Below are 18,256 nucleotides of genomic sequence, written 5' to 3'. Positions count from 1 at the left end.
AGAAAGGAGTTCTTGTGGCGCATTGGTACTGTCCCTTTGTCTGGAGTGGAAGTCTCTGGGCCACGGAAGGTGCATTCATAATGTGGCCAAACAAATTGAGCATCAGTCTGTAAATCCTGCCAATATGCCTGAGAGCAGGCAAAAATAGCAAGGATGTTTCTGGATCAGCCATACTACAGAAGGCAATGGCAACCCACTGCAGTACCTTGCCCAAATATCTATGGGGAGACGATGGCCTAATGATATTATCGCCAAAATATTAATCCAGAAACACAGCTAATGTTCTGGAGGCCAGCGTTTGAATCTCGCCATGGAAGGTGTGGGATTTGAATTCAATAAAAGAAATCTGGAATTAAGAATCTACTGATGACCATGAAACCATTGTCAGTTGCCAGAAAAACCCATCTAGTTCTCTCATGCCCTTTAGGGGAAGAAATCTGCCGTCCTTACCTAGTCTGGCCTACATGTGACTCCAGAGCCTCAGCAATGTGGTTAACTCTCAACTGCCCCCCAAAGTGGAGTAACAAGCCACTCAGTGGCAAGAAGGCAGCTCTCCACTTCCTTCTCAAGGGCAACTAGGATGTTGGCCAACCAGTGACCTCCACGTCCTATAAACGAATTATAAAAAATCATGGACCAATCTAACAATAGAAGTCCATGGTTGCCATAACAATTTTAATGACGCCCACAATGTGGACACCTTAGAGTACAAGCTCCCAGGTTAAGGCAGTAGTGGTTTGTCCAGTCAGGTAGCCCTGCTTGTGTACATAACGTGGAGTGTCAGTGTTACAGGCAGTCCGGGTTTACAATCTGTTACGAGGAAGTACCTGTCTGAGTTTGCTTACTGTGTAAATAAATCTAAGTTTGGTGAAAGCACACCAGCCTCTGAGGAGTTATTTCAGTTGCCGATGCCCTTCTAAGGCAGGGTACTTGAAGGTAAGTTAAAATGTTCCTGCAAAACTGAATAAAGTAACTGAGTGTGGCCAAAGCTCAGTCTTTTACAAATGAATAACTGACTGAGTGAAATTATTTGAAATTCTGATCTCTCTGACTTTGGACATGCTAATATTGACTCAATTAATGCAATCATTGATAAGGCAGAGAAATTCATTGACTCCTCCTGAGGTTTCTGACTCATCACTCTGCCGAATGAAGCATATTCAAATTAATATACTCGGGAATTTTGGAGTATATTTGCAACAGGAAAGTCTAAGACAGTAAATACAGTAATTAATGTCATGCCTGTGCCACCCAGGAAATTCCAACCTAGTACAATCCCATGTAAGTGTCAATTTCAATGGCCAAGTATCAATTTCTCTGACAAAAAGTCATCCAGAGTTGAAACCTTGACTCTATTCTCTAGGATAGAGAATTATTTCACACAGCCTTGTAAGCATGCTATCTACCAGGCTATGCCTTGGCACTAAGTTGATATGTAGCTCTTCGTAAACAAGACTGAAAATGTAGGGACAACAGTTGTACCCATCCATGTGTCATTCATTTCTAATTAATCAACACAAAAATAGAAAATGCTTAAAAATCTCATCAGGTCTGACAGTATCCAGGCTTGGGTTGACAAGTGGCAAGTAACATCTATGTCACACAAATATCAAGCAATGACCAATACCAATAAGACCCTTGACATTCCCAATGGTGTTACTGTCACTGAATCCCCTGCTTTCGTCATCCTTGAGATTACCATTGGCCAGAAGCTCATCTGGACTCGCCACATAAACACAACGGCAACAAGAGCAGGTCAGAGGCCAGGAATGCTGCAGTGAGTAACTTACTTCCTGACTCCCCAGATCCTGTCCACCATCTGAGGAAGGAGCAGCGCTCTGAAAGCTTGTGATTCCAAATAAATCTGATGGACTGGTGTTGTGAGACTTCTTACTGTGTCCGCTGTCCACAAGGCACAAATCAAGAGTGTGATGGAATAATTTCCACTTAGCTGGATGGGTTCAGCTCCAACAACACTCAAGAGGCTTGATACTATCCAGGACAAAATAGCCTGCTTGATTGGCACCACATCCATAAATATCCATTCCCTCCGCCATCGATGCTTGGTAGCAGCAGTGTGGACCATCTACAAGATGCATTTCAGCAATTCGCCAGCACCTTCCAAACCCACAACCACTTCCATCTAGAAGGACAAGTGCAGCAGATACATGAGAACACCTGCAAGTTCCCCTCCAAGCCACTCACCATCCTGACTTGGAAATATATCGCTGTTCCTTCACCATGGCTGGATCAAAATCCGGGAATTCCCTCCCTAACGGCATTGTGGGTCAACCCACAGCATGTGGACTGCAGCAATTCAAGAAGGTAGCTCACCACCACCTTCTCAAGGGCAACTAGGAACGGGCAATAAATGCTGGCCCAGCCAGCGACACCCATGTACTATGAATGAATAGAAAAACAACCGTGGCCACTGTGCCACCCAATTCAATGGCTGAGGTTATCCATGAAGGCCCAGCCACCTCAACCTTGCCTCTTGCCAGAGGTCTGGTGACCCTCAGGTTGAATCTCCACTCGTCAGGACTCTCGCTCAAAAGGGGTCTTCTGGGATAATGGCATCACCTCATTCGGCAAGGTTTAACTTTATCAGAGATCATTTTAAACAGGATAGAAATTGAGAGTTCACATGGTTTCCGTAATCTTCCATTGAATTCCGCCTTTGAGGATTTCAACAGCACGCCCCATGGAGGAGCAGGGAAATCACAGACAGCAGCTGCTGGATTTCCACATTTCACTTTCCGTTTTCAGACACAAGGGGCGGGTACTTCCGGTCGTGCTCACTCCAAAACTGGAAAATTCTGCAGAGGTCAACAGTCTATACTTAAGAAAGTGAAGACCTATAGTTAAGAAAGCCCACCAACGCCTCTACTTTCTCAGAAGACTAAGGAAATTTGGCAAGTCTGCTATGACTCTCACCAAGTTTTGCAGATGCACTATAGAAAGCATTCCTTCTGGTTGTATTGCAGCTTGGTATGGCTCCTGCTCCGTTCAAGAAAATACAAAGATTCGTGAACGAAATCTAGTCCATCGCACAAACCAGCCTCCCATCCATTGACTCAGCCTGCATTTCCCACTGCCTCGCATAATAAAAGACCGCACGCACCTCGGACACTGTCTCTTCCACCTTCTTCCATCGGGAAAAGGATACAAAAATCTGAGGACACGCACCGACCGACTCAAGAACAGCTTCTTCCCTGCTGCCATCAGACTTTTGAATGGACCTACCTCACATTAAGTTGATCTTTTTCTACACTCTAGCAATGACTGTAACACTACATTCTGCACTCTCTCCTTTCCTGCTCTATGAACAGTATGCTTTCTCTGTATAGCGTGCAAGAAACAATACTTTTCACTATATAACAAAACACGCGGCAACAATAAATCAAATCAAGTCAAAAGGCCTCTGTGTGGTGCACCCACCCACCCACAGCCACCACGATGCCTATGGTAGGCGGGATGGGAAAATTCCAAAAGTCACCATCAGCTTAACATTTACAACAGTGAATACTTAGAGGTTGTCCGTCCTGACGACTGAGCCAATATCGATTAGAGCCTTTAATAAGAACCTTTCTGGGTACTTGGTTAAGACCAGAGTGAAACATAGCTGAAAAAGTGCAAAGATTATCTGGGACGCTACCATGTTTAAGCTGCTGGAGTGACGGGGATGTTTGATGCCACTTATCTTCGACTTGTTGTAAGTTAGCCCATATCATTCAAATGACTGATTTACTTCTTCCACTAGTGGGGGAGGTGACGTTAAGGATTAATGAAGACTTAATCTCCCTGTTGCTATATTTACAAAGACCGAAAGGTTCCACAGTCCTGTCTCCCAGCCAAGCCCATCAGTTGAACATTTCACTTTGAAGTGAGATAGCAATAAACAGAGATCGGGCAACCTGTAATCTTTTAAATATTGATTGTTTTCTTCAGCACCTAGTTTGAGCTTATATCATCAGAGCAGTGCTGTGAAAACAAAACCAGGGGGAAGCAGCGCTTTCTAAATGATGTTTTGCTGTACACACTTTCCAAATTCCTCGGGCAGTAAGGTGTCACAGTGGTTAGCACTGCTGCCTAACAGCGCCAAGGTCCCAGGTTCAATTCTGGCCTCAGATCACTGTCTGTGTGGAGTTTGCACATTCTCCCCATGTCTACATGGGTTTCCACACGTTGCTCCGGTTTCCTCCCACAGTCCAAAGATAGGAGTTAGGTTGATTGGCTGTGCTAAATTGCTCCTTGGTGTCAAGGGGTAAATGGGTTAGGAGAATAGGGACTGGGTTGGATTGTGGTCAGTACAGAGTTAATGGGTCGAAGGACCTCCTTCTGTACTGTAGGTATTCTGTGATTTGGATTTGTTTCATTATTGTCACTTGTATTCATATTATAGTGCACAAAGTATTGTTTCTTGTGCACTATACAGACAAAGCATGCCGCTCATAGAGAAGGAAAGGAGAGAGTGGAGAATGCAGTATTATAGTCATAGCTGGGGTGTAGAGAAAGATCAACTTAATGCAAAGTTGATCCATTCAAAATTCTGACAGCAGCAGGGAAGAAGCTGTCCTTGAGTCGGTTGGGACGTGACCTCTGACTTTTGCATCATTTTCCCAACAGAAGAAGGTGGGAGAGTATAAGCCCGGGGTGTGTGGGGTCCTTGATTATGCTTTTCTGAGGCAGCAGGAAGTGTCGGTAGTGTCAATGGGTGGGAGGCTGGTTTGAGTGATGGACTGGGCTTCATTCATGACTCCTTGTAGTTAGAAGTTGTGATACAAGTTGTGACAGGACACCATTGAGAAAGCATGAAAATAAGGGCATCAAATGTGTCCATATGCAAAGAGAGCTGAGAGTAACAATCTGAAGTAAATCACAGGCTTTTTAGAGTGGGTTGACTGGGATAAATAGAGGGTTTTCTTGCTCAATGTGTTATTTTCCACTGACTTCAAAAGAATTGAAATTTGGGAGAGATGTGCAGACAGCAAATTGTTCAATCGTCATTCAATATTGAGGTAAATTTAAGTGATCCCCGGGGGGGAGGCTCAGTTTCCTCGCTGTTATTGCCCTCCTCCCACCATAAGCTCAGCAATCTCCCTCCTCACCCCCTCCTCCCACGAGCCCAGCAAGCTCCCCCTCACCCCCCCATCCATTGACTGCTACCTTAGCAAAGCAGCCAGTCTAATTAAGGACCCCATGCACCCTGGACATTCCCTCTTCCACCTTCTTCCGTCAGAAAAAAGATACAAAAGACTGAGTTCACCTACCAACCGACTCAAAAGCAGCTTCATTTCCTGCTACCATCAGACCTTTGAATGACCCTATCATATATTAAGTCGATCTTTCTCCCCACCCTACCTGTAACTGCAGCACTATATTCTGCATCCTATCATTTCCTTCTCCCCTACGTACTCTATGAATGGTATGCTGGATCATGTGGCGCGCAGGAGACAGTATTTTTTACTGTATCCCAATACATATAACAAAACAAATCAAATCTCTATAATAACCGTGTTCAAACAGTGAGTAAAAGTGGTGCCTGATGGCCAAAGTAGAGGTGGTGACATGGGAGAACCCCCAATACAGAATTATATTCTGGTTACAGAACAGAAGGAGGCCATTCAGCCCATTGCATCCATTCTAAAACTAATACATTTCCTTGCATCTTGCCCCAACAGCCATATCGTTTCAGCAGTCTGACAGCATCTGTGGAGAGAGATCAGAGCCAACATTTTGTGGCTGGATGACCCTTCGTCAGAGCTTCTATTCTCACTCCACAGTCACTGTCAGCCCCTGCTGAGATTTCATAGCATTTGTTTTTGTTTCAGGCTCCGATACCCACAGTAATTTGCTTTTAGTGGCCGCAAGGTGGCACAGTGCTTAACACTGCTGCCTCACAGCGCCATGGACCCGAGTTCGATTCCTGGCTTGGATCACTGTAGCCAAGGGACTCTCATTTATCCTGTTTACATTGGCATGGTTGAAGGAATTGCGCTGCGCAGTATCAGCATGTGCTTGCATGGGCTAACAGTGTCCGCTATTACAACAAAGCGAAGAGAAAATCCTCCATTGAAACCTACGGATTAATGAATTTCTTATGAACGCTTTAATGTGTGACCAATGTCACACATTAGATGTGATCAGACATCAGAGGAAGGGTAGGGGGTTAAATCATCACATTATAGGAAGGATGTGGAGGCATTGGAGAGGGTGCAGAGGAGGTTTACCAGGATGTTGCCTGGTATGGAGGGAAGATCCTATGACGAGAGACTGAGGGATTTGGGGTTGTTTTCGTTGGAAAGAAGGCGGCTAAGAGGAGACCTTATTGAAACATACAAGATGATTAGAGGTTTAGATGGGGTGGACAGTGATAGCCTTTTTCCTCGGATGGAGAAAGCTAGCACGAGGGGACATAGCTTTAAATTAAGGGGTGGTAGTTATAGGACGGATGTCAGAGGTAGGTTCTTTACCCAGAGGGTGGTGGGGGAATGGAATGCCCTGCCTGCTGCAGTTGTAGATGTGTCTAGTTTGGGGGCGTTTAAGAGGTCCGTGGATAGGTTTATGGATGGAAAGGGATTGGTTTAGGTTAGAGGGTCATTGCTTTTTTCTTAATTGGTCGGCGCAACATCGTGGGCCGAAGGGCCTGTTCTGTGCTGTAATGTTCTATGTTCTATGTTCTATCAGACATCACTGTCTGTGTGGAGTTTGCACATTCTCCCCATGTCTATGTGGGTTTCCTCCAGGTGCTCCGGTTTCCTCCAACACTCCAAAGATGTGCAGGATAGGTTGATTGGTCATGCTAAGTTGCCCCTTAATGCCAGGAAGTTAGTAGGGTTAATGGGTCGGGTTATCTGGATAGGGGCTGGGTGGGATTGTGATCGGTGCAGACTCGATGGGCTGAATGGCCTCCTTCTTATGAGAGGCATGGACATAGTGGATAGTCAGAAGCTTTTTCCCAGGGTGGAAGAGTCAATTACTAGAGGGTACAGGTTTAAGGTGTGAGGGGCAAGGTTTAAATGAGATGTGCAAGGCAGATTTTTTACACAGAGGGTGATGGGTGCCTGGAACCTGTTGCCGGGGAGGTACTGGAAGCAGATACAGTAGTGGCTTTTAAGGGGCATTTTGACAAATACATAAATAGGATGGGAATAGAGGGATATGATCCCCGGAAGGGTAGGGAGTTAAATCGGGCACAATGGTTGGCGCAAGGAGCGCCGAAGGGCCTGTTCCTGTGCTGTAATTTTCCTTGTTCTTTGTTTCTCAGTACTGTAGGAATTCTATGATTTACTGATTTTAAAACGGAAAATGATTGATTAAAGACGGAAGATGGCCATGGCGAATTTATCCGTTTCTGTTTTCAGTTCGCCCCTTAGCCAAACTTCACTGAGCACCGTGATGTAGGTCGTGCATTAACTCGCCCATAAGAAATCCGCAGGTTTCAAATGGAGGATTTTCCCTTTGCTTTGTTGTAATAGCGGACACTGTTAGCCCGTGCAAGCACATGCTGATATTGCGCAGCGCAATTCCTTCAACCGTGCCGACATAAATAGGATAAATGAGAGTTCCTTGGCTACAGTGCTCGCTATGGCACTGCCTGGGCAACTTGCTGTTCATGGGAGGGATGTGGAAAGATAAAAACAAGAATGCCCCCAAACCTGTTTTCTGTCTCTCTGTGGGTGCAAAATGCGAACTGGGGAAGAATTAGTCTCTGAGAGCCTACATGCTCCCAAATCATAGTTTATTTTTTTTTTAAAGTTGGTAGCGATTCAACATGTGTGTAAAGATTGTGGAATTTATAAAGATAGCGTTAGGCTGATAAACGTCTACTGGTATTAAAAGTTCCACCTCTTCGCAGTCCTAATGTTTCTGCTGCAGATAATCCCAACCGGTTCAAAGCTCTCGGACTAATATTTACCTCTGCGAAGGTGCTTCAGGTAATTAGGTATTCTGGTGTTACGTCATCCCTGGCTTGCTGCTACCTCAATACCTGTGTTTATAAAATAGAGTGCAGGCAGATACCTAGCTCCAGTACAAGTGGGAGTGCTTACAGTTCAGACAGCAGCCCATTGAAGGAGAGATTGGTGGAACGTGAGAGTTGATGGAAGTATTACCACCCTCACCCTGAAATATAGACCAGGTAGGTCCCTTCTGATAATCACCTTCCTTTCCTTTGCCTCAATTGTCCACTCCTCTTTTTCCGCATTCTTCACAGTTGTTAAGAATGTTGATTCCAACTTTGGTTCTGCTGACTAAGGGGCTTAGATTTGATTTGATTTATTGTTGTCACATGTATTGGTATATAGTGAAAAGTATTGTTTCACGTGCAGTATACAGGCAGAGCATACTGTTCATAGCTTACATTGGGGAAAAGGAAAGGAGAGGGTGCAGAATAGAGTGTCGTAAGTCATAGCCAGAGTGCAAAGAAAGATCAGCTTAATATATGGCAGGTCCATTCAAAGATCTGGCGGCAGAAGAAGCTGAGTGAAACTTTGCTGTGAGGTTCACGTTTTGACAATTTAGCAGTTAGCACTGTTGCCTTAAAGTGCTAGGGACCTGGGTTCGATTCCCACTTAAGTGACTATCCGTGTGGAGTCTGCATGTTCTCCCCATGTCTGGGTGGGTTTCGTCCCACAGTCTGAAAGACACCCTGGTTAGGTGTGTTGGCCATGTTAAATTCTCCCTCAGTGTACCCAAACAGGCGCCGGAGTGTGGTGACTAAGGGATTTTGTTAATGTAAGCCTAATTGTGACACTAATAAATAAACTTTAGAAACTTAAAAAAAAGCCCAGAAAATAGGACTCGGACATTGTATTCATTAAATGGAGTGGTGGGTCCTGTTGGAGCACTGCTTAACAGACTTGGTTATTTTGTCTCTCTGAACAGCAAAGGCCACGTTTCCACTTTGTCCAGGACAATCTGAGAGATCGGGGGAGGGGGGGAGATAGTATCAATCCAGAATAGAAAATAGCTCAAAGTATAGACAATTAAAATTCACCGAACAGAGGGCGCAGCCCCCTGTGATCCAGCCCCCCCACCCTCTACCCTTCAAACCCCACAGCACTTAAGAATATCAGCTGTTCATTTAAATTTCATTCATGGTCAGATCTATTTGTTAGAAAACTGGGAGAAACTATTCACTTGTTGCCTCATTGATTAACGAAAGGTTCCCCTAATTAAAGTACTCTCATTAGTTATTTATGTGATGATGAACGCATGTTCCATCTTACTGTTAGTTACTGACTGGAGCACAATTTTAATGAGATATTACGATAATCTTGGCAAAATTTTGTTCAGCAAAATGGGTCACTTATCACATGAAATTAATTTAATATTTTACTCTTTATGACTGTGGGACACATCAGACTAATTTGTTTCCTGCTCTCATTTTGCTCTCTGTTCTCTTATTGACTGAAAGCTTACAGTTATCTTTCTGTGGTAACTGGAGATAGAATCTAGAGCGCAGAAGGAGGCCATTTGGCCCAAGAGGCTGTGCCAGCTCTTTGAAAGAGCTATTCAGTTAATCCCACTTCCCTACTCTTTCTCACTAGCCCAGATCAGTTTTCCTTTGAAGCTACTTATCCGATTCGCCTTGGAAAGTTATTTTTGAATCTGCTTCCAGCGCCCTCAGGCAGTGTGTTCGTTATTCATATGCTTTCCCGGAGGCAAATATTGCTATTTGAATTAGATTTCCAGAGCACTTGTTGGCCAAGGTTAATGCGCAGTTTAATCTGAATGTCGCTCTGCAATAGGATCTCAAGGTTGTTGTGTTGTTCAGGAATTTGCTGCCATTCTGCCTCCTTCTTCGTGTATGAAGTTGGCAGTTTTTGGTCAGTTTTTGTTTTAAATGTTGTTTATTTCACACCTGACCCACTTTGCAGAAGCATTCAGCCATGGGACGTTGAGTCAGGAATACAAAGATGTAAGATCTTCACCGAAAGGAGAGAGAGAGGTTAGATGGTTTGTCTTGTATGCAAACATTTGCTAGTGTGTGAAACAGCTGAATCTAAAGTTTATTTATTATCACAAATTGGCTTACGTTAACACTGCAATGAAGTTACTGTGAAAATCCCCTAATCGCCTGTTCGGGTGCACTGAGGGAGAATTGAGCATGGCCGATGTACCTAACTGGGACATCTTTTGGACTGTGGGAGGAAACAAGAGCACCCAGGGGAAACCCACGCAGACACGGGGAAAATGTGCAGACCCTGCACAGACAGTGACCCAAGCCCAGGTCCGTGGCACTGTGAGGAAGCAGTGCTAACCCACTGCACTTGTACAAAACCTTTCACAAATAAAGAAGTGGATCATTTGAAATGTTGTTGGGTGAGGGGGGAGGAGGGGAAATGAGGCACCCAGTAGACTGAGCTTTCAGAGAGGCAGCACAGGACCGATGGCCGAGTGGCCTCATTCTGTGTGGCAAGATATTTTCCCTGCATGCGGCTCTGGGCAGTTGGCTGGCACAGCTGGATTATCATCGGGTAGTGCCACCTCATTGGCACCGACTCAAGAACAGCTTTATTCCCTGCTGCCATCAGACCTTTGAATGGTCCTATCATACATTGCGACAATGGGTCGTTACTGGACAGTGTCAACTCAATAGTATTAGGATGCCAGACCCAGCAACAACCTATTTATAAAGCATCTTCACCATAATAAAACACCCAGCTCTCTTCCCAGTAGCGTGATGAAACAAAAAATAACACTGAGTCACTTAAATGGATATTGGGTGGGATTTTACGGCCTCGCTCATCCTGAAACCGTAAAATCCTGTCCGAGGTCAACGCCCATGGTCCGCCCCTTGCCCACCATGAGGCAACAGTGCTAACTGAAGGTGCAGCCACCAATGATGGTGATGAGTAATGGGATTGACTCTTTAGCATGGGAACACGGGGCAGTTTCTGGATAACTGCATTGGGCCTCTGGGCAGTAGACACCAGTGCCACAGCTCTCCTTGTCAATGCCATTCCACTGAGATGCCCAGGAAAGCACTGACATCCCTAGCCATGACAGAGGGTGGTTACAGCCTTCCCCACACATGTCACTATCCCGGTTCAGCCAAGTTAAAGGAAACTGCACCCCCTCTGACTCTAGGTCATCCTAGGCCATTCGTAAATGACTGAGGGAACCCTCAATCTTCCTCTGTGTTCTTGCCTGTTCTCCCAAGTGTGTGATAAAGAAAAGACTGAGGTGAGTCCCCCAACGGTTACCTACACTCAGTATCACATTCCCCATGGCATGGCCGAAATTTGATATATTGTGCATAAAGAATGGCACAGCCTAATGCACCACATCATCACGTCACTACGCCACCCCATGGGAGGGTTAAAGATGTATTTGGATATCAGATACCAAAATGTATTTATGTTGACATTTCATGAAATCTGAACCATTGTTACAACACTTTCTCACAGAGATCACTCAGAACATTACTGACACGGAAGCAAATCCTTGCAGTTGCTGGAAATCTGAATTAAAATCAGAAACTGCCAGAAACACTTACTAGGGTGCCAAGGTGGCACAGTGAGTGGCTAGCACTGCTGCCTCGCATTGCCAGGGACCTGGGTTCGATTCCCAGCTTGGGTTACTGTCTGTGCGGAGTTTGCATTCTCTCTCCATGTCTGTATGGGTTTCATCCGGATGCTCCGGTTCCCTCCCTCACTCCAAAGATGTGCAGGTTAGGTGGATTGGCCATTGCTAAATTGTCCCTTAGTGTCAGGAAGTTAATAAGATTAAGATTATGGGGACAGAGGCTGGGGGTGATTGTAGTCAATGCAGACTCGATGGGCCAAACGGCCTTCTTTTGTATTATAGGATTCTATGATTTAGCACTGCTGCCTCACAGGGCTAGGGACCTGGGTTCGATTCCAGCCTTGGGGAACTTTACAGCCCCGTGTCTGCATTGTTTCCTTCAGGTGCTCTGGTTTCCTCCCACATTCCAAAGATTAGGTTAGGTTGATTGCCCCTTAATATCAGGGAGATTAGCAGGGTAAGTACGTGGGATAGGGCTGGGTGGGATTATAGCTGGTGCAGGCTTATAGTCGGAGCTGAATGGCCTCTTTCTGCGCTGTTGGGTTTTTATGATTCTAAGTCTGGCAGCGTCAGCGCAGAGAGAGGTTTGTGACCTTTTATCAGAACTGAGAAACGTTAGAAAGATTTTCAAATTAGATTGGGAGGGGTCATGGAAAGAAGAATTAAAGGAGAAGTCAGTGATAGAGTGAAGGGCGGGAGATTAAGTGACACAAGGATTTTCAGGGATTTTCCAGCCTCGCTGCAGGGGACGCAATGACTCATTCAAACGTCTGTTGACTTTGGAAGATCCCAGCTGGTAAGCAAGACCAGAAAGGCACTGAACCAAAGGGATTGGTAATGGGACAAGAGGATGTAACTAGTAGAGTCGACTAAGGAGAATCAGTGGATGTGGTTTATTTAAGTTTTCTGAAGGCTTTTGACAAGGTCTCACATAACAGATTATTTTGCAAAGTTAAAGTACATGGGATGGCAGGTATGTTTTGAGATAGATCGAAATCTGGTGAACAGTTAGGAAGCAAAGAGTAGGCATAAATGGGTCTTTTTCTGATTGGCAGTCAGTGACTAGTGGGGATCTGCAGGGACCTGTGCTAGGATCCCAGCTGCTCACATTATATATTAATGATTTGAAAGAGGGAACTGAATGTATTATCTTCAAATTTGCAGATGAAACAAAGTTGGGTGGGAGGGTGAGCTGTGGGGAGGAGGCAAAGATACTTCAATATAATTTGGAGAGACTGAGCATATGGGCATCTGCATAGCAGATGCAGTATAATGTGGATAAATGTGAGGTTATCCGCTTTGGTAGCAATAATCGGAAGATATTATTTGAATGGGTGTAAATTGAGAAAGGTAGATACTCAACGAAACCTTGGAGTCCTCGTACATCAGTCACTGAAAGTAAGCACGCAGGTGCAGCATTAAAGAAGGCGAATGGTATTTTGGCCTTCATAGCGAGAGGATTTGAGTATAGGGATAGGGATATTTTGCTGCAATTGTGTAGGGTGTTGGTGAGGCCACAGCTAGAGTATTGTGTGCAGTTTTGGTGTCCTTATCTGAGGAAGGATGCCCTTGCTATAGAGGGAGTACAGCAAAGGTTTACCAGGCTGATTCCTGGGATGGCAGGTTTGTCATACAAGGGGAGACTATGTCAGTTAGGATTTTATTCACTGGAGTTTAGAAGAGTGAGAGGGGATCTCATAGGAACTTATAAAATTCTAACAGGATTAGACAGAGTAGATTCAGAAAGAATGTTCCCAATGGTGGGGGAGTCCAGAACTACGGGTCATAGTTTAAGGATAAGGGGTAAACCTTTTAGAACTGAGGTGAGGAGAAATTTCTTCACCCAGAGGATGGTGAATGTGTAGAATTCACTATCACAGAACATAGTTGAGGCCAGAACATTGTCTGATTTCACAAGAAATTAGATATAGCTCTTGGGGCTAAAGGGAGCAAGGGATATGGGGGAAGGAAGGTCAAGATATTGAATTTGATGATCAGCCATGATCAAAATGAATGACGGAGCAGGTTTGAAGGGCCAAATGGCCTACTCCTGCTTCTGGTTTCTATGTTTCTAAGTGGAAAAACAGAAGATGCGTCTGGAGGATGTGTGAATGGTAGCCTCGCAACCATCTGAACACAAAGAAAGGGATAAGCAGAAAATTGAGAAAGAAAAGTGAACAAGAAAAGGAAACCAAAACAAGATGGGGGAGGGGGCAGAGGTTATGATCTAAAATTGTTGAATTCAGTGTTGAGTCTGGAAGGCTGTAAAGTGCCCTCATATTTTTGCCCGTATATCATCACAGGAGCGTTACAAAGAAAACATTGATAGTGAGTCAGATAAGAAATCTTAGAATGACTACAGCACGAAAGGTGGCTATTTGGCCCATTGAGTTCGTGCTGGCTCCCTGCAAGAGCAATGTAATTAAACCCACTCCCTGGCCTTTCCCCGTAGCCTTGCAAATGTTTTGCGTCCAGGTGCTTGTGCAATTCCCTTGTGAAAGCCACAATTGAATCCTCCCTCTCAAGCTGTGCAATAAGACCTCAAATACTTGTTGCTTAATAAAATGTTTCCTCAGGTACTTTGGTTCTTTGCCATCGCCCTTAGTTTGATGTCCTCTGATGTTGGCTGTTCTGCCAATGGGAAGTGTCTTTATCAAGTGTGTCCACATCCCTCATTATTTTGAACATCTCTGTGAAATCTCCTCTCAAGCCTTTCCTTCTGGAAGGAGAACAACCGCAACCAATAGGGAGCAGCAGTGGGTGGGGAGGGAGTGGTTTAAACCCAGCTGGCATCCCTGAGGCCAGAGGACTCTGGAGCTTAACCTGCACACTATTGCTGCAGAATAAGGATCTTATTTCCATTGTAAATAAAGGGTGTTGGTGATGGAAGACTAATCTTGGCAAGATTAATACACTGTCTAATGCCTTCCCATCTCTCTTAATGGGCTGCATCTAGAATTGGGCACAACACCCTAGCTGGTGCCAAACTGGTGCATTTTAAAGAGCTACTAGTTCAGATTATCCTACATTTGATCAAAGAAATGGACTTAATGAGTGTTTTAAAGGAAGGAGCGATAGAGAGTCACAGAGTGTCTTTGTTGTTCTTTGTTCTTTGAGTTGGAGATATTCACGGAGGGAATGCCAGAAATTAGGGCCTGGATGCTTGAAGGCGCGGCCATCAAGGATGGAGTGATTAAAATTGGGAATGCTCAAGGAAGAGATTACAGAGATGGGTGGGGTGGGGGTGGTGTGCAGTGTAGGCAAAGTCACGGAGATATTTGAAAATAACGGATGGGAATTTTAAAATGGAGGCATATGAACAAGGTGACAAATTCTCCTGGCAACATCAGACACCACAGTGGGTGGGGGAGTCGCTCCCAGACCTCTGACTATTTTGTGACCCACAGAAGAAATCCTAGGTGTACCCTGTCCACATCACTGTTGTGATTGCCACGTTGTTGGAGCTTCTGTAGGTTGCAGGAACCAATCAAAGTTTCTACATGCTATTAGCGCTAACACAGGAACACACAAACTGAAACCTCTGTATCCCTTTACTCCCTCTTGGCTCCTCTTTACTATCTTTCCTTTATCTCCAAGCCTCCGTTTCCTTGATAAGATGACACAGCGGTTAGCACTGCTGCCTCACAGCGGCAGGTTCAATTCTCGGCTTGGGTCACTCTCTGTGCAGAGTCTGTACACTCTCCCCGCGTCTGCGTTGGTTTCCTCCCACAGTCTGAAACACTGTGCTGGTTCTACCAAGTAAGCAAGAAGGATCTCGGGGCTATTCTTGTAAAAACTTCCCTGCTAGTTATCTCCATATGAGTATTATTCAAATCTATTTTATCGGGACGTGAGGCATTTCATTAAAGAATGTTTTGCTGAGATAAAGTACAGTTATTGATAAGATTTCTATTAAGAGGAAAAAAACATAGGAGAGTTCTCCGCTGACAAACAGTCCCTCAGCTGCATGTGTAGAAATTATTGTACAAGGGGAGTTGGAGGAAATCATTATATCTGGATCATTAATTTAAATAAATGTTACAACAAACCTACATGTTTTACATGACTGTAAATAGTGCTGTGGCTGAATTTGAGTGGCAAATGAGGAGAAGAATAGCTTAGAAATTAGAGTTCTCTAATTCTGTTACCATGTCTTACTCCACACTGTCGTACAGAATAAACACAGAACATAGAATTCCTACAGCGCAGAAGCAGGCAATTCGACCCATCAAACCTGCACAGTCTCTCCAAAAGAGCATTTTAATCAGACCCTATCCCCGTTACTTACCTCACTAATCCCCCTAGCCTACACTTGGGACATTAAGGGGCAACTTAGGATGGCCAATCCACTTAATTTGCACATTTTTGGACTGTTGGAGGAAACAGAAGCACCTGGAGGAAACCCATGCAGACATGGGGAGAATGTGCAAGCTACACACAAACAGACACTCAAGATCGGAATTGAACCCGGGTCCCTGGCACCGTGAGGCTGCAGTGCTAACCACTGTGCCACCGTGCCACCCTTGTTCGAAACATCCCCATTTGCAGTGAGATTTGAAAGCAAGGATGAGAATTTGAAAAGCGAGGCGTCGGCACACTGATGGGTGGGAGTGCAGGGGAGCTGGGTGGGAGCCTCCCTCTTGAGGATTTCAGACACGGACGGATCAACTTGCCACGTTGACGAGGAACTTGCCCAAGTCTAGCATCAGGCATCTGAATCTACTTCCTCTTCTCTTCTAGTGAACCCCCCTCCCTCTTTCGAATGCAGCGAGTGCCATTAGAAGATTTAATATCATAATTATGCAGGAAACAACAATACTGTGATAAAAATATTCCTGCAAATTATGTTTTACAATGTAACAACGCAGACAGCTGCAAAAAACAGCACTCCAAAGATAACACAGAAAGTGCTGTATGAAAAGTCAGAAAAATGATAAAAATTTTTAACCTGTAGGTCTCACCTAGACAAAGCTAAACCCTCGAACCAGAATAAAGAAACACTGGTTTTAAATAGTGGGGTATTCCCAAAGTGAAGCACAAAGCAATACAGCAAAATCTGGCATTTACCAGAAGATTAATTCACAGTAGTACAGTGAAGAACTTTAAAAAGGTCCACATACGGTTTTGGGCGCAGGTTTCCGAAACAGCACAAATTGCTGGAATACCAAGCCGGTGCCATCACGAGTCTGTGCTTACTTCAGTGAGGTACGCTTGTGGAATGCACTGTCAGCACATCATCAGAGAACAGAAGGGCTAGGAGCAGGAGTAGGCCATTCAGCCCCTCGAGCCTTCTCCGCCATTCAATACGATCGTGGTTGATCTCGTTTCAGCCTCACCTCCACCTTCTTGCCCGTTCTCCATCACGGAACTACCCTTGCACTTCCCGGTTCAAATGCTGACGATTCTCCTTACAAACAGTTAAAGCTGTGGTATCCTTCTTCAAGGTGTGCCACGCAAAAATATGTGCCACAACACATTCTTCATTCCCTACCTAGATTCTTTAATATTTCAGCATTTGTGAACGAAAAAAATCCCAGATAAATAAAGGAGGCATATCTGGAGCTACTGAGTATGAAGTTTGTCCATCCAAGATGTACAATTAAGGCCCTCGCAACATTAGGCGAGTTGTACAGTAAGCACAACTATGGGCTAAAACTTACCAAAAAAATGGCAGGGTGTTGCTTCTGTCAAAAAAAAATCACCTATTTCACCACCATCACCCAAGGGGGAGACAGAGCCTCAAAACACCAGCAATGCCCGGCTGCACTGAGATCGGGGCTCCGATTAGAACCTGTATAAACCTCCCCCACTCACCCAGCCCACCATAGAGGTTCCCCCAATCTGAGCTGGTTCTCCACCTCTTCCCCCACTGCCACCCACACCCCTTCGTCACCCACCATGATCATCAGCATCTTCTACCCACTCCCACGCCAAAGGCTGAGTTGGCACCCATCTCCACCCCCTCCCCAACTTTCCAAGCTCTTCTGCCCGCTCCTGACCATCACCACATCTGAATGGATTCCCTCCCCCCTTCTCTATAAAACCTTGGCTGGGGCTCACCAGCTTAACCTGGTGGTGCCAACCTGTGCCAAGGGGCAGTGCCGCCAGGCCACTACCTGGCCATGTCCACCTCTCCCCAGGGCTGTACTCACCTTAAACCTCCCCCACTGGGATAACCCCACTACAGGTTCACATCTGGGTGAACTTGTTGTAAACTGCATCGACATGACATTACATCGGCACGGGGTGGGGTTTTTAACATCTATTGAGGCAGTGGGGTAATCATAATTAAAACCATTCAAATCAGGTTCACACCCACTACATCGGTGACCTGTTGACATCATTGGCAAGGGGCAGGAAAGATCTGAAATATCTACTTAGACCGTACTGTTTCCTCTCCCCTCTACCCGCAAAACCCTGAATTTAAGCCTCTTATTTACCCTGTTAATCCCATCAAGGGGCCTCTATCATGGCCAATCAACCTTTTCCACACCCATCTTTGGAGTGTAGGAGGAAACTAGAACACCCAGAGGAAACCCACACAGACATGGGGAGAATGTGAAAACTCCACACAGACAGTGACCCAAGCCGGGAATTGAACCCAGGTCCCTGGCTCTGTGAGGCAGCAGTGCTAACCACTGCGCCACCATGCCGCTCTTCTTCAAATTAATGCCATGGGAGCCGTTATAAATACCTGTAAAGGCAGACAGGGCTTTGTTTAAAA

General features: G+C 45.1%; 1 protein-coding gene across 2 annotated transcripts in view; it reads left to right on the top strand.

Annotated features, from left to right (window-relative positions):
* The first annotated feature begins 7,896 nt into the window (after window positions 1-7,896).
* The window catches only part of LOC145356846 (solute carrier family 26 member 9-like), a 91,658-nt gene continuing 81,298 nt past the window's right edge, over window positions 7,897-18,256 (top strand). Inside the window, exon 1 of one of the 2 annotated variants that reach the window (XM_080209779.1) lies at window positions 7,897-7,937. The gene's annotated coding sequence lies outside the window, so the exon portion shown is untranslated. Of the gene's footprint in view, window positions 7,938-8,037; window positions 8,141-18,256 lie in introns of those variants that run through there. The other variant, XM_080209778.1, reaches the window with a different exon arrangement.

This window comes from Carcharhinus amblyrhynchos, chromosome 22 (assembly GCF_965287045.1).
Source record: "Carcharhinus amblyrhynchos chromosome 22, sCarAmb.v2.hapA, whole genome shotgun sequence".
In the NCBI taxonomy this organism is placed as follows: domain Eukaryota; kingdom Metazoa; phylum Chordata; class Chondrichthyes; order Carcharhiniformes; family Carcharhinidae; genus Carcharhinus; species Carcharhinus amblyrhynchos.
This window is presented reverse-complemented; position numbering and strand designations above follow the sequence as displayed.